We start from the raw sequence: 16,595 nt of genomic DNA, 5'->3' as shown, positions 1-16,595 counted from the left end.
GGGAACTAAAATTATACTAAAAACATCAGAAATAATTTACTAATAAAATGAATCAGAGAAAATCTTATATACTCAAATTGAATGTGTCCATGATTGAAAGTATTTAAACAAATACTTCTAAATCTTGTTATTACCATTTTTACATATGATAAAATATGTATCAAGTGTATTCATATGGACAGATATGCTTTAATTTGCCCATCTCTATTTATAATAACGTCTCTATTCCTATTTATCTGTCACACATACATAGCATGAAGGGCCAGGCAGAAAGAGTACGCATTCATAGTGACCACTAAGAATAACAGAAAAGAACGGGAATGAGTACTTGAGGTAATCATTGCATACCTTTACTTCGAATATTTTTGCTTTCAAAATTACTGTCATTTGTACTAGTGTTCATATGTTAAGAGAAAATAGAACAGTAAAAAATATTTTGAAAATGATCTCTGATTGAAAAATTAGATATGTGTGGGAATATATAATTTTTTTTATAATTGTAGTTTTTTATATGTGTGATGGTTTGTATATCCTTGGACCAGAGAGTGGCACCATCTGAAGGTGTGGCCTTGTTGGAATAGGTGTGACCTGGTTGGAATGAGTGTGTCACTGTGCGTGTGGGTATATGATCCTCACCCTAGTTGCCTGGCAGTCAGTCTTCCACTAGCAGCCTTTGGATTAAGACATAGAACTCTCAGCTCCTCCTGTGCCATGCCTGCCTGGATACTGCCATGCTCCCACCTTGATGATAATGGACTAAACCTCTGAACCTCTAAGCCAGCCCCAATTAAGTGTTGCTTTTTATAAGACTTGCCTTGGTCATGGTGTCTGTTCACAGCAGTAAAACCCTAACTAAGACAATATGTATCATATATTTTGTAATATAAGGATTCAATAAGAATTGTAGTATATAAACTATACTTTTAATAACCATAGTTCAAAATACTTTAATATATAAAACATGTCACAAAGCAGCTAAAGGGTATGAAATCACTCATGATAACGTATATATTTAGTATACATTAATTTTACACAGTAACATTTTTAGAATATATTTGCTTGTTAATGTATTTACAAAGAACAATATACTTGTCATCAGTAGTCATTTCCCATAAGCCACTTGAGATGACTGCATATTTTGCATATGTTTACCATCTCTTTTTAAAATTTATTTATTTACTTGTTTGTTTATTTTTCACACTCCAAATTTTATCCCCCATCCCGAGTCCACCCTCTGACTATTATTCCACATCCCATACCTCCTTCCCACACCCTATCTCTTCCAACATCTTCTCACCCCATCTGACCTCTAAACTCCTTGGTGCCTCCAGTCTCTTGAGGGTTAGGAGCATCATCTCTCATTGAACACAGACCAGATAGTCCTCTGCTGTATATGTCTTGGGGGCCTCATATCAGCTCATGTATGCTGCATGTTTGGTGGTCCAGGCCTGACACTATTACTGAGGCTATGAAGTGCTCAAAAAAAGGGAGCTAGCATGACTGCACTCTGGAAGACTCAACAAGCAGCTGAAAGAGTCAGATGCAGATATTTGCACCCAACCAATGGGCAGAAGCTACTGACCTCTGTGATTAAATTAGGGGATGGCTGAAAGAAACTGAGGAGGAGGGAAACCTTGAAGTCAAGAGAGACGATTTGGAGGATTGAATTTGGTTATGATCAATCATATCTACCTCAGATTGTGGACCAGCTTAGCTTCTTATACTACATATAAGAAAATATGGAAACTGTTATAGCAAATAATAGAGATGTTAAGACCACACTGATCTCTGTGTATAAGGGCAAATTTTTATAAATCATTGTGGATATTACTTGTTTTGTAAATTAGTAGTAGGTAGATTGAGGCATATTGATATCAGTCTTCCTGAGTAATTGCTGTAGTTACTATACATATTTGTACTTCTACCAGCAATGAATGTGTGTTTGCCTTTTCTACTTCTATGCTGGCGTGAGCTGTCATCTGCTTTAGTAATCTGACTGCTGTGAGGTGAAGTCTCAAACTGGTTTAGATTTCCAGTTGTCTGATACCTGAAGATACTGAATATTTTTTTAAATGTTTCTCAAACATTGTTATTTTTTTTTAACTTTTGAGAATTCTCTAGATCTGTTATCCATGATTTAAATTGGGTTATTTGTTTTGTTGGTATCTAGTTTTCTGGAGTTCGTCATATGTTTTAGATTTTAACCCTCTATTGGAGATATAGTTTTAAAAAATTTCCATTCTGAAGGCTGCCACATGATCAGAACAAAAGTGGCCTTTTCCATGCAATACCACTTTAACCTCATGAGGTCTCATTCAGTATTTGTTGATCTTAGTGTGAGTGCTACTGGAATTCTGTTCAGCAAGTTTTTTTTTTTTTAATTTTCTTTTTTTATTAGATGTTTTCTTTATTTACATTTCAAATATTATTCCTTTTCCTAGTTTCCTCTCCAAAAATCCCCTATACCCGCCCCCTGCTCCCCAACCCACCCAGAAAGTCCTCGTTTGTACTGATGAATCCAACACTCTTCCCTATACTATTCAGTGTAGGCTTTATGTTGAGTTACTTGATCCATTTGGAATTAAGTTTTGTGCAGAGTAATAAGTATTGGCTATGTTTGCATTCACCTACATGCAGCTATCCAGTTTGATCCATACTATTATTAAAGACACTGTCCTTTCCACAGTGCATTTCTAGGTTCTTTATCAAAATTCAGGTGTCCTTATTTGTGTGGATTTATGTCTGGGTCATCATTTCGATTCCCTTGATGAGTGGACTGTGCCCAGTTTCATTCTGATGCTGTTTCCTTACTATAGCTCAGTTGAATAACTTGAAATTGATGGTGGTGATACCTTCAGCGGTTTTCCTTCTCTTTCTTTCTTTCTTTCTTTCTTTCTTTCTTTCTTTCTTTCTTTCTTTCTTTCTTTCTTTCATTTTTCTTCTTCCACCCACCCTCCCTCCCTCCCTCCCTCCCTCCCTCCCTCCCTCCCTCCCACCCTCCCTCCCTCCCTTCCTTCATTTCTTTCTTTTCCTTTATTTCTTATGTGGTTTGAGAATGAAAGTATGACCCCATAGAATGAATTCACCAATGTTCCTTTGGTTTCTCTATTGTACAATAATTTGAGTTGTATTTAAATGAACTGTTCTTTGAAAGCCTGGTACAACTCTGAAGTAAAACCATCTTGCTGTGATTTTTCTTTGTTTGTTTATGTTTTTGTGTTTGTGTTCGTTTTTGTTTTTTATTTCCAGCATTTTTTTGTTTTATGTTGCTTTGTTTATTCGATTTCATTCGTCTTGTTTTGTTGTTGTTCTTGGTTTTGGCTGGTAGATATTTTTAGTTGCTGCTTCTATCTCAGTAAAGTCTATAGGTTTGCTTACACTGCTTATCTTGTCTTGATTTAGCTTTGTTAAAGGGTATTTATCCAGAAATTTATTAATTTCTTTTAGATTTTTTAATTTTGCTAAGTATGGGATTAAAAACTATCTTCTTATAATTTCCTGTGTTTCCTTTGTATGTCCTCCTTTTCCTTTCTAAGCTTCTTAATTTGGATATTCTGTCTCTAATTTTTCATTATTATTCCATGCCATCTATTCCTTTGAGTATGGATTCCTTTTTTTCTTCTGGAGATGTTTTTCTCTGAAATTATTAAAGTAAGATCTTTTCAATGGTTTCAATTTAGGCGCTTAGTATTAAGAAATTGTCTCTTAGAATATCCTTCATTGTATCTCATAAGTTTAGAATATATAAATTCAATTTCATATAATTCTAGATAGTCTTTAATTTCTTTTTAATTTCTATTTTACTCATTTTTTTTTATTTTAGCAGGCAGCTTTTTCCAGTTTTAATGAGATTATATTCTTTTTTGTTGTTTCTGTTGTTGATATACAGCTTTAGTCGATGGTGGTCAAATGGGATTTAGGGTATTATTTCCCAGACACTGGGCCACCAACCAGGCAGCATACACCAGATAATATGAGGCCCCCAACACATATATAGCAGAGGACTGCCGGGTTTGGACTCAGTCAAAGAAAATGTACCTAAACCTGGAGAGACTGGAAGTCCCAGGGAGTGGGGAGGTCAGAAGGTGGACTGGGAGCAGGATGACATCTAGACAGGAAAAAAGATTAAAGAAAAAAGAAAAAGATAAAAGAAAAAAAATGAAAAAAATGTTCTTATGTGGACACATATATGCTAAATGTTTGTCAAAGATACACAAGGTGCTTAGAAAAGGGTAATTTTTTATATATGTTTGGCTTAAATGCTCTGTAAATATCTCTTAGGACCATTTATTTTATAATTTCAGTTAACTGCAGCCTTTTTGAGTGGATGATATGCTATTGGTGTGAGTTGTGTATTGAATTCCACACTATCAGTGTGTGAGGGTCAATATGTATTTAAGTTTGAGTAGTGTTTCTTTTGAAAAATTGGGTGTCTTTGTGTTTTGAGCAGGTGTTAATAATTAAAGTATCATTTTGGTGGGTTTTTCTTTTGATGACAATGTTGTTCCACTTATCTATCTCTTTTTAGAATGAATGGATGCATTATTTAATGAAAATATTAAATCTAAAAAAAAATGTCCTGGCAGAAAATATCTATGAATTCTGGCACACCGTTAAAAGTCCAAATGTAGTAGTAATAAGAATAGGAGTCAAAGAAAGAAGAGAAACTCAATGACCCAGAAAATCTTTCAACAAACAATAGAAGAAAATTTCCCTAACCTATAGAAGGAGAAGCCTATCAAGGTACAAGAAACATACAGAATATCAAATAGGTTAGAGCAAAAATGAAATCCTGATACATAATAATCAAAACACTAATTATGCAGAATAAAAATATAAAAAGCCTGAAGTTAAAAAAGAGAGACCCATTGGACTTGCAGACTTTATATGCCCCAGTACAGGGGAACGCCAGGGCCAAAAAGTGGGAGTGGGTGGGTAGGGGAGTGGGGAGGAGGGTATGGGGGACTTTTGGGATAGCATTGGAAATGTAAGTGAGAAAAATACCTATTTAAAAAAAAAGGTAAAGTGACATACAAAGGCACTTTAATAGAATAACACCTTACTTTTGGAAACTTAAAAGCAAGGATCCAGGACAAATGTTCTACAGAGTCCAAGAGGCCAGATATACCAGCCTAGATTACCATGTCCACGGAAACATTCAATCATAGTAGATGGAAAAAATAAGACCTGTGTTTAAACTAAATTTAAGCAATATCTATCTGCAAAGACAGTCCATAGTAATAGGTGCTAGAAGAAAACTCCAACACCTAAGAACACAAAAAATAATAAATTCCAGACCAGAAAGTCAGAAGAGGGGAAACACACACAACACACACACACACACACACATGCACACAGACAAACCAAAAACCAAAAACAATACTCCACTACCTCTACCACCACCACCACCACCACCATGACAACAACAAGAAAATAACAAGACTTAATAAACACTGTTCATTGATATCTGTCAACTTTGGTGTTCTTTTTTTTTTTAATTAGGTATTTTCCTCGTTTACATTTTCAATGCTATCCCAAAGGTCCCCCATACCCACCCCCCCAATCCCCTATCCACCCACTCCCCCTTTTTGGCCCTGGCGTTCCCCTGTACTGGGGCATATAAAGTTTGCAAGTCCAATGGGCCTCTCTTTGCAGTGATGGGCGACTAGGCCATCTTTTGATACATATGCAGCTAGAGTTAAGAGCTCCGGGGTACTGGTTAGTTCATAATGTTGTTCCACCTATAGGGTTGCAGATCCCTTTAGCTCTTTGAGTACTTTCTCTAGCTCCTCCATTGGGGGATCTGTGATCCATCCAATAGCTGACTGTGAGCATCCACTTCTGTATTTGCTAGGCCCCGACATAGTCTCACAAGAGAGAGCTATATCTGGGTCCTTTCAGCAAAATCTTGTTAGTGTATGCAATGGTGTCAGCATTTGGAAGCTGATTATGGGATGGATCCCTGCATATGGCAATCACTAGATGGTCCATCCTTTCGTCACAGCTCCAAATTTTGTCTCTGTAACTCCTTCCATGGGTGTTTTGTTCCCATTTCTAAGAAAGGGTAAAGTGTCCACATTTTGGTCTTCGTTCTTCTTGAATTTCATGCGTTTGGCAAGTTGTATCTTATATCTTGGGTATCCTAAGTTTCTGGGCTAATATCCACTTATCAGTGAGTACAAATTGTGTGAGTTCCTTTGTGATTGGGTTACTTCACTCAGGATGATACCCTCCAGGTCCATCCATTTGCCTAGAAATTTCATAAATTCATTTTTTTTAATAGCTGAGTAGTATTCCATTTTCTAAATGTACCACATTTTCTGTATCCATTCCTCTGTTGAGGGTCATCTGGGTTCTTTCCAGCTTCTGGCTATTATAAACAAGGCTGCTATGAACATAGTGGGGCATGTGTCCTTCTTACCGGTTGGGACATCTTCTGGATATATGCCCAGGAGAGGTATTGCAGGATCCTCCGGTAGTACTATGTCCAATTTTCTGAGGAACTGCCAGACTGATTTCCAGAGTGGTTGTACAAGCTTGCAATCCCACTAACAATGGAGGAGTGTTCCTCTTTCTCCACATCCTCGCCAGCATCTGCTGTCACCTGAGTTTTTGATCTTAGCCATTCTGACTGGAGTGAAGTGCAATCTCAGTGTTGTTTTGATTTGCGTTTCCCTGATGATTAAGGATGTTGAACATTTTTTCAGTCAAGTCTCTAAAGAAAGAAATTAAAGAAGATCTCAGAAGATGGAAAGATCTCCCATGCTCATGGATTGGCAGGATCAACATTGTAAAAATGGCTATCTTGCCAAAAGGAATCTACAGATTCAATGCAATCCCCATCAAAATTCCAACTCAATTCTTCAACGAATTAGAAAGGGCAATCAACAGATTCATCTGGAATAACAAAAAACTGAGGATAGCAAAAACTCTTCTCAAGGATAAAAGAACCTCTGGTGGAATCACCATGCCGGACCTAAAACTGTACTACAGAGCAATTGTGATCAAAACTGCATGGTACTGGTATAGTGACAGACAAGTAGACCAATGGAACAGAATTGAAGACCCAGAGATGAATCAACACACCTATGGTCACTTGATCTTTGACAAGGGAGCTAAAACCATCCAGTGGAAAAAAGACAGCATTTTCAACAAATGGTGCTGGCACAACTGGCGGTTATCATGTAGAAGAATGCGAATTGATCCATTTCTATCTCCTTGTACTAAGGTCAAATCTAAGTGGATTAAGGAACTCCACATAAAACCAGAGACACTGAAACTTATAGAGGAGAAAGTAGGGAAAAGCCTCAAAGATATGGGTACAGGGGAAAAATTCCTGAATAGAACAGCAATGGCTTGTGCTGTAAAATCAAGAATCGATAAATAGGACCTCATAAAATTGCAAAGCTTCTGCAAAGCAAAAGACACCATCAATAAGACAAAAAGGCCACCAACAGATTGTGAAAGGATCTTTACATTTCCCAAATTGGATAGGGGACTAATATCCAATATATATAAAGAACTCAATAAGGTGGACTCCAGAAAATCAAACAACCCCATTAAAAAATGGGGCTCAGAGCTGAACAAAGAATTCTCACCTGAGGAATACCAAATGGCAGAGAAGCACCTGAAAAAATGTTCAACTTTGCTGTTCTTAACTCCCTCATAAAATAATACTCACTAACTCTTACACGCGTTCTCGTGACCGGCCAGGAAAGAAGCAACAAACCGGAATCTTCTGCGGCAAAGCTTTATTGTTTACATCTTCAGGAGCCGGAGAGCAAGCGAGCAAGAGAGCAAGAGAGAGAATGGTGGAACCCCGTCCCTTTTAATGAGAATTATCCTCCGCCTAGGACGTGTCACTCTCTGATTGGTTGCAGCCCATTGGCCAAGTTGTCGTCACGGGGAAGGCAGAGCACATGGGGTGGAGAATTACCCTTGGCACATGCGCAGATTATTTGTTTACCACTTAGAACACAGGATGTCAGCGCCATCTTGCAATGGCGAATGTGAGGGCGGCTTCCCACAACTAACAGAATGGAAAATAAACCAGGATCTACCCTTCTCTTGCACCCAAGAAACACAGCTTATCATAAGGGATAGATTCACTTCAATGTACTAGAATGGCAAAAATTACACTGAGCCACCAACCAGGCAGCATATACCAGCTGATATGAGACCCAGACACATATACAGCAGAGGACTTCCTGGTGTGGCCTCAGTGAGAGAAGAAGCAATTTACCTTGGATAGATTTGAGGCCCCAAGGAATTGGAAGATCTGATGAGGTGAGAGTGGGAGATGTGGAGACATCCTCTTGGGGCAGGGAAGTAGGTATAGGCTACAGTCAGAGGGCAGACCGGGAGTGAGATAACAACTGGAATTTAAAAAGATTAATTAACAACAACAACAACAATGGATCTAAGAAGCCAGCCAGCCAACATTAACTTTTAATATGTGATAAATCAAACTACAATCCTGGAAGGCTTTAATGTTCAAGTAGTGATATATTTTACATTCTGCCTTTTTGCATCATGTGTGTCTGCAACTCACTCTACAGCTTTTGTGTTTAGGTTAGAGCACTCCTGTGCCATTTCCATTCTCTTTGCCTTCATTGAAGAACAGCTTTTTCTAGTGTTAGCATCTTTTAAAAGTCTTGATGAAATAGTCAGTTTTGGATTTATGTAATGGCATGACCAAGTCAAATTTGAATTTATGTAATGGCAAGATTGGGGGAACCAAGAAAAACCACCATATGCAGCTCACGTTCCTTTCTAATCAATTTTCCTCCTCTAATTCTCTTTCAGATTGGAAGGAATCATGCATGCATATAGAACTAGGAAACAGCCAAGAGTGTGACAGATATTCAATGTCCCATTGTGCTACTCTGTCTTTGCCTATGTACCTGGAAAGAGATTTCTTTTTAGATACTGTTTTACAATATTGTGTATGCTTGACAAGATGGAAATCTCAAGAACAGACTAGCAGCCTGGATTTAGTGAATAGCTCACATTACAGCTGGACTGGTCAGAAGAGTTGAAAGAAGATCCACTTCCTTGAGGGAATCTAAGTCTAACTGTTTGTTTTATCTTAAGACTAAATACATGTTTCCAGGCCCATTATGGTGAATTATCAGTGGCCTTTTCATCAAGTCTGATGACTTCATTATTAATCTAAAGTTTTTCTTAGCAGCAATGTGTATAGTATTGATTGAGCAAATATCTTGACACTACTTTGTCAATTTACACATGAGATTAACACATTCTAATGACCACAAGAACAACTAACAAATTTGGAGGTAATGAAGACAACATCATCTAACTTTAATATTTTCTTTCAGTAGTACCCCCTGTCTTTCACTGAAGCCAGAGCATGCTGTTTTGGGTATGTTGGCTGTTTAGTGAGACTCAGGGAATCACCCTTCTTCTCTCAAGTACTGGAGTTACAGATGTTTGCTATTGCACCTGGATTCTATATGGGCAATTGGTCTTTGAATCTTTATAAGTGACAGACTATCTCCCTGTCCTTGTGTTAGATTGTTTATGTTCAGTTTTTGTTCTTCTCCTGATTCTAATTTAGCCTGTGAATGTTTTTGTTGCTGTTGTTGTTAGTGGGTCTTCTTGTAGCTTAGTTGTAATGTCAACACAACATGTTTTGCCAAGACACACGGGATAGCAACAACATGGGCAATTGTTTAGCCTTGCATTTCAGCTTATGACTTCCTATCTGAGGCAGAATGTTTTTAAATTCCTAATCTGACTCTTATTTGTCATTCTGTATTCTTACAGATCACATCCAATAGCAGTGCTCAAATTTGGCTGAACATTGGAATGGCATATGGAACTTTAAATAAAAATTGATGCCTACAGAGAATCCCGATTTAATAAGTTGCTAGAATGACCTCAGCAAATTTGCTTCCCCCCCCCCGCCCCCATTTTGTGAATTTCTTAGTTTGGAAGCCTACAGGCAGTACTAAGGTGAAGCTGAGTTTGAAAGTCACTGATAAAATGCTATTCCTTGTTTGACTGCCTTCCCCAGAACCAAGTCCAGCATCTTACCTGTTAGATGCTTGCATTATAGAGATGACTCTTTCTACTCCCAAGGTCTTGGTTAGTATCATAAATATTTTAAACTCCAGTTGCTAGCAGCAAAATACAATAACATCCTCATCAATATGCTCTATTGATAGCCTGGTGTTCAATCAATGATTTGTTAGTCCAACTTCATTTCCATTTCAGAAAGTTAGGCACCTCTCTCAAGTTTTAAATTTTCTTGTCAATATACTTAACACCATGAAAATAATCTTGTTTAATTCATCAAAAATCACTAGGTGCTTATGGCTGGAACTGTGGCCATTGTTTCTTATTTTTAAAACACTTCTAATATGCTTGCCACTATTCCAGTAGCATCTTGCACTTTCTTGTCAAGGGCTATCTTGATATTATTATGTTTTACATAGGCAAGTCTGTATTTTCTAATAGGTGGTATATTGCACAGGGCTAAAAGTTATGTAGTGCAGGGCTTATGAAATCAAGTCACTGTTGCGGTCCATGGCACATGGAGCATTTAAACAGCACTGACAACACTAGCTATTGACGCACATAGCTTGATGTGTATCAGTTTGGTATGCTGTGGTTGAGAGAGTGCAACTCTTCTAGCTCGTATGAGCCATTTAAGAGGCTTGAAGAACAAAATTGCTCAGTGAATGTTCACCCTTGGATCCCCAGCACACACATTAAAACTAAAAAAACTATGTATGTCTGTAATTCAGGTCTAGAGGATTCAGAGAGTTGGGCCCAATGAGTTTCTGGTCTGCCTGAATAGCATAAATAATCATCTCCATTGGCAAGTTAGAGACTGTGTGACAAAATAAAGCAGAAGAGTGGTTGAAGTAAGTATCTGGACATCAACTCTGAGTTTCATAGTACCAATTGCAGAAAGCATTCACCTTCACACACACACACACACACACACACACACACACACACACACACACACTGGGAGGAAGTGGAGAGAAAGGGAGAGGTAGTGGATTTTTCTGTCCTGATAAACCTCTTAAGTCATTCCCCACATGTAGCTAGTAAAACTTAATTTTAATTCCATACTGTCAGTAACTAGTTTATATCATTCATATTTCAGGAATTTAGATAGCTAGGTATCATTATAGACAGTTCTGGTGTAGAGTTAGGTACTTACCTTTTATTCAAAAGGTAGTCCACTCTGTTTTTCTGTAAAATGTAAAATGTAACAAGATGTTAAGCTAAATACTGATCTCCAAATGAAAGGAGAAATTCGGCTGTATGAATTTGATATTTGCCTCTGTTAAGTTCCCTGACCATTTTAATCCTGCATATGTCTCCTTATAATGATAAAAGTTCAAAACATCCAAAATCCGAACTATTAACCTACACTTTCACCATATGCACAGAATCACCTCACCTGCTCATCCCTGCTATGATGGAATGAAGTCTCTTGAAGTCCTCAAAGTAAAACTCACTTCTTATAAGTTGTTTTTCTGAGATATTATAGTCACCGCAACACAAAAGCCAACTAACCCAGCCTTAGAAAGCTTGTTGTTGGACTTTCTTATTTCACAGTTGAGCAACCCTAGAATCAGAGGCTTGAGCAGCTTGTCAATTCTACACTGCTCGTTTAAATCGGGAGAAGGAGATTGCGACTGTGAGAAACAAATTCACAGCTAGACCCTCTGCTCCACAGTCCAATTGTCAAGCAGTGGGTCTTCTAAGATGCATAGCTCCAATACTAGATGCTAAGGCACAGCAGGTGTGAATATACACTCCTTAAACCCCAGCATGATTATTTACTTGTGGTTGATTCAAGAAATATCAAAAATAAATGGCAGCCAAAGGAATCTCTGTATGCACACCAACATAGAAGGATCCCCAAGGGTCGCTGGCTTCAATTACTTCTATATTTCCAGAGTTGGATCCCAGACAGCAGCGGTGTGCTATTTAACACGGAAATAAGTCAGTGTTCCTTCTTTTTCAGTTTCTCAGCCTTGCACAGCCTCCATGGGCTGACACAGTCCGGGATGTTTATATTCCATTCCAAATGAACACGCTTTTACACAGCCGATAGTTATGAGAATGTCGTAAGATATTTGTAGGGCTATCCATCAAGCAAGGTAGACCAATTCTGCTTGGTAATTATTATCATAGAAATTCAGGTGAATGTCAAAATGGAGTCGAAAAAATACCCTCCAGAGGAACACTTTCTTCAATTATCTGAGTCTTACTAAAATCTATCTCTTTTGGAATTCATAGTTTTTATGAACTTTACTTCTCAGTGATTTGCGTGGAAACACTTTACTTCAGAGTTTTTTAATGTAATAGGTGTAAAATACACACATTTATGCAAATGTATTTCTCCCTTGAAACAGAAAATAGAAATACAGACAAGTTATATTCATCATAAAAATAGACAGAATATTGTTAGTATCAAAATCTAGTGACTGACATTCGAAATGTTATATTCTATATAAAATAATTCAACTAACTAAATCTTAGATTACATTTGTATAGATTCTAATTGTTTTGCATGTGAGAGACTCTTTATTAACTTTTGGTGTTATAATATCCAAGGTATCCTTTGGAAATAAATAAACTCTGAGGGATATTGCAGGGTCAAGGCAATCAAATATCAATGGATTTTCCCCCACCTATGTCTGTATATATATTTTTTCTCTCTCTCCCATATTGATTATGATAGATAGGCACTTTTCTTTGTAGTAGAATTAAAATATTCTGCTGAATCTCTAACACTTAGCATAAAGTAACTGCTTAAGGGTAACATGCCATGGTATCATATTAATTCATCCTCCTTAATAAAAACTTCAGCAATTCAGAGCAGAAATAGTTGCTTGAAATATGTCCTTCAATCAATTCTCTCAAATTGACTGAAGATATATAGGACTCTGAACTGTGGAAGAAGAATATGAATTTTGTGAAGATGCACATTATTTTTCCAATATAAAGAGAAAGGAAGTAAAGAAGGAAGAGAGAAGAAGGAGAGAAGGAGGGAAGAAGGAGAGATGGAAGATGGGAAGTAGGGAAAGATGGAGCGAGGAGATGGAGAGAAAGAGGAGAGAGAGAGAGTTTAAGTTTAAGGGAAGCCTGGGCTATATAATGACTTTGACAGAACAATATATAGAACACACAGAAAAGATGAGAAAGGTGGCTAGAGAGATTGCTCAGAAGTTGAAAGCACTGGTATCCTCGTTCATAGGTTCTGAGCTCAATTCCCAGAAACCACATACTGGCACATAATCATCTTTAATGTGATATGGTACCCTCTTCTGAATGGCAGATGTACATGCAGGCAAAATGCTGTATACATAATAAAATAAATAAATCTTAAAAAGTAAAGACTTGCAAAAAATTTTAAGATTTTCACCAACCTGTGGGCTGCCATGTTGCTGGATAGTATAATCCTCCTCTTTCTCTCCAGTATTTTAGCTTCATGAAATCTCATTTATTAATTACTGGTCTGTTTATTTGGCACCCCATTCAGAAAGTAGCCAGAGAACTAAAATATATTCAAATTACCTAATGTATAATATACAAAATAAACAATACAAAGTACAAAAATAATTAAATAGTAGGTAAAGAGATCATATAAACATTTCTCTAAAGACGATATACACATGATCGATAAGGTAGATAGATAATAGAAAAACCACAAGAATTATTTTTTTCAAATTTTTATTAGATATTTTCTTCATTTACATTTCAAATACTATCCCTAAAGTCCCCTAAACCCTCCCCCTGCCCTGCTCCCCTACCCACTGCCTCCCACTTCTTGGCCCTGACATTCCAAGCAAGTAAAAACAACAATAATTTGTAGATTGCTCGTGGAAAACAGTGATTCAGCCAATGTGGGAGGCAGGTGGTTACTCAGAAAGTGAAATATAAGATTATTTAATGACAGAGTAGTTTCATTATTAGTAAATTAACAAAAGAATTGAGCACAGCATGAACACAAATTCCACTTGCACTTGATTTTAGTCTGATGACTTACAGCAATTGAAGTTACAAACAGCTCTGTGTATATGTGTGTGTGTGTGTGTGTGTGTGTGTGTGTGTGTTTGTGATCCAGAGTTTAAGAGCACTAGTAGCTCTTCCAGAGGACATACTGCATGTGGGTGGCTTAGATCCTTCTTTAACTTCATTTCCAGGGAAATTGATGACATCTCCTCATCTCCACACACACCTAGAACATGAATAGAGCACACCCATACATATAGTCAAACATCCATGCTCATAAAATAAAAAATCAATAAACAGCCCAAACTTCTATCACCATAAATATGCAGAAACAAAATACCCCATCAATTTAAACAGTATTAGTAACACTCATTCATAAGAATAATATCCTATTAAAATGTTGAAGTGATTAATTCAAGCCTTAAGACTACTATGCTATGTGAAAGAATCTGTATATCAGAGATTGCACAATATATGATTCTACAAAATTTCTAGAACACATGAAGATGACTAGCTGCCTCAGGCTAGGGACAAGAAGACACATAGTAGGGAGCATAAAGTGGAGGAGTTACATGATTTGGAGCTAGGCATAGGCTCTGACCTAGCATTGTGACTAAGTTATTGTTCCACTGTTGCTCATGGCTTTAAATGGTTAGTTTTTGGAGGTGTGAAATTCATCCTCAGAGTAAAAAAAAAAAGGGCAATGAAAGTGTACACAATGTACATTTGTAAGTGGAACAACAATATCAATTAACCAGTAGCTCCGGAGCTCGTGTCTCTAGCTGCATATGTATCAGAAGACGGCCTAGTCGGCCATCATTGGGAAGAGAGGCCTCTTGGTCTTGCAAACTTTATATGCCTCAGTACAGGGAATGCCAGGGCCAAGAAGTGGGAGTGGGTGGGTAGGGGAGTGAGGGGTGGAGGGTATGGGGAACTTTTGGGATAGCATTGGAAATGTAAATGAAGAAAATACCTAATTAAAAACTTTGAAATGGAAAAAAAAAAACAGCCAGTTCTGTGATAGCAGATAAATATCTGAAGTTTGTATAATGTTATAGGGCAGTTACAAAGTTTTTCAACAATGAAGATCAGAAACAAAACAAAACAAAACAAAACAACAACAACAACAAAACCACATCTCTTGGAAAACTTCTCTTGGAAGAAGTAGACACTGAACTGCAGTCTAGACTGAAGTCCTTGCAAGTTTAAATACAACGTTTTTCTAAATGATGGAATCTAAATTTTCTTTTGCAATGAAATTGCCAAACTGTGGCAAAAATAAATAAAAAAGGAGGCTATAGTTTGAAGACATTTTTCTTATAATTGTTGTACATTCCTTTTTCAAAAAAATTCATAGTAAAGCATTTATTTTGGAAATTTTCACTAGTTTTGTTTTTGTTTTGTGTTTTGTTTCTAACATTTCTTAAGTTCTTCAAATTTATTCAGAAATATTTGGTGTAGTGAAATATAAAAGGTAGTTATCTATCGATCAGTGCAGAATTGGACCAGAGCAAGGATCTATTTCTCCTTAGGCCTAACTTGTTTATTATTCTGAGCCAGTAATTGCTAAGTCACTCCCTCAAACTAGGCAACCATTTGCAAGACTACAATATGATACAAAAAATAGTGAGACTGCTTCATTTTCTTAATACAAGAGTAATAAGTTAATAGCCTGCAATGTCTACATGGCAGACAGGTATATACTGAGTTAATGGTTAGTGATGTTGCATCTTAATTGTTAATATTTTAAATGCACTATTCATTAAGAGTCATGCAGATTTTTCCAATAGTTTTTAAAGGGCATCTGGAGAGATGTTTCTCTACTTACGAGTTCATGCTGGTCTTACAGCACTTAAATTCAGATCTTAGCATCTATACCACAATGCTCACAGTCTACCTTTAAGTCCATGTCCAGGTTGGTGACACTTTCTTCTGGACACTACAGATTCCCCACTGCATGCACGTAATTAGAAATAAAACTCCAATGAGTGTATTTACTCCAGTATTTGCTACACAATCATTCTGTCATGTCAAAACCTGTGCAGCTGTGGTCTCATATTCCCACATGATTCATCTATCTGCACCCTGGGACCCCTAACACTAGTCTCCCTCTTCTCCTTGACAGTTTTATAGACCCCTGTTTTCACACTGGCTGAAATAGGGTAGTTTGTGCTCATACTTATACACATTGTACAAAATTGTTCCTTTAACATAGTTCTATAAATTGATTGCTTGAAGGTGAAAATATTTGTTTTTAAACAAAAAACAATAATTTTAACCGAGTAGCAAAGTCTAGCTAACTAACATGTATATATATATATATATATATATATATATATACATATATATATATATATATATATATATATATATATATCTTCCATTATACACTTAAAGGATGCTGTGTATTTCCATAGTGGACTTCCATAGAAGCATGTACTGATACCAGAAAGGACTGATGGTGGAACAGAGGCTTCCCGGCTGTAAGAGAAGACAGATGTTATATAGCATCAATTAAAAAAAAAAAAAACCTCAGCAGACGAGTCCAAGAAACCATTCCTTCAATAAGCAAAATTACTCCCACTGAGAGTTAT

This window comes from Mus musculus, chromosome 6, assembly GCF_000001635.26.
Source record: "Mus musculus strain C57BL/6J chromosome 6, GRCm38.p6 C57BL/6J".
NCBI lineage: Eukaryota > Metazoa > Chordata > Mammalia > Rodentia > Muridae > Mus > Mus musculus.
The sequence above is the reverse complement of the archived record's forward strand: the minus strand, read 5'-3'. Positions refer to the sequence as shown.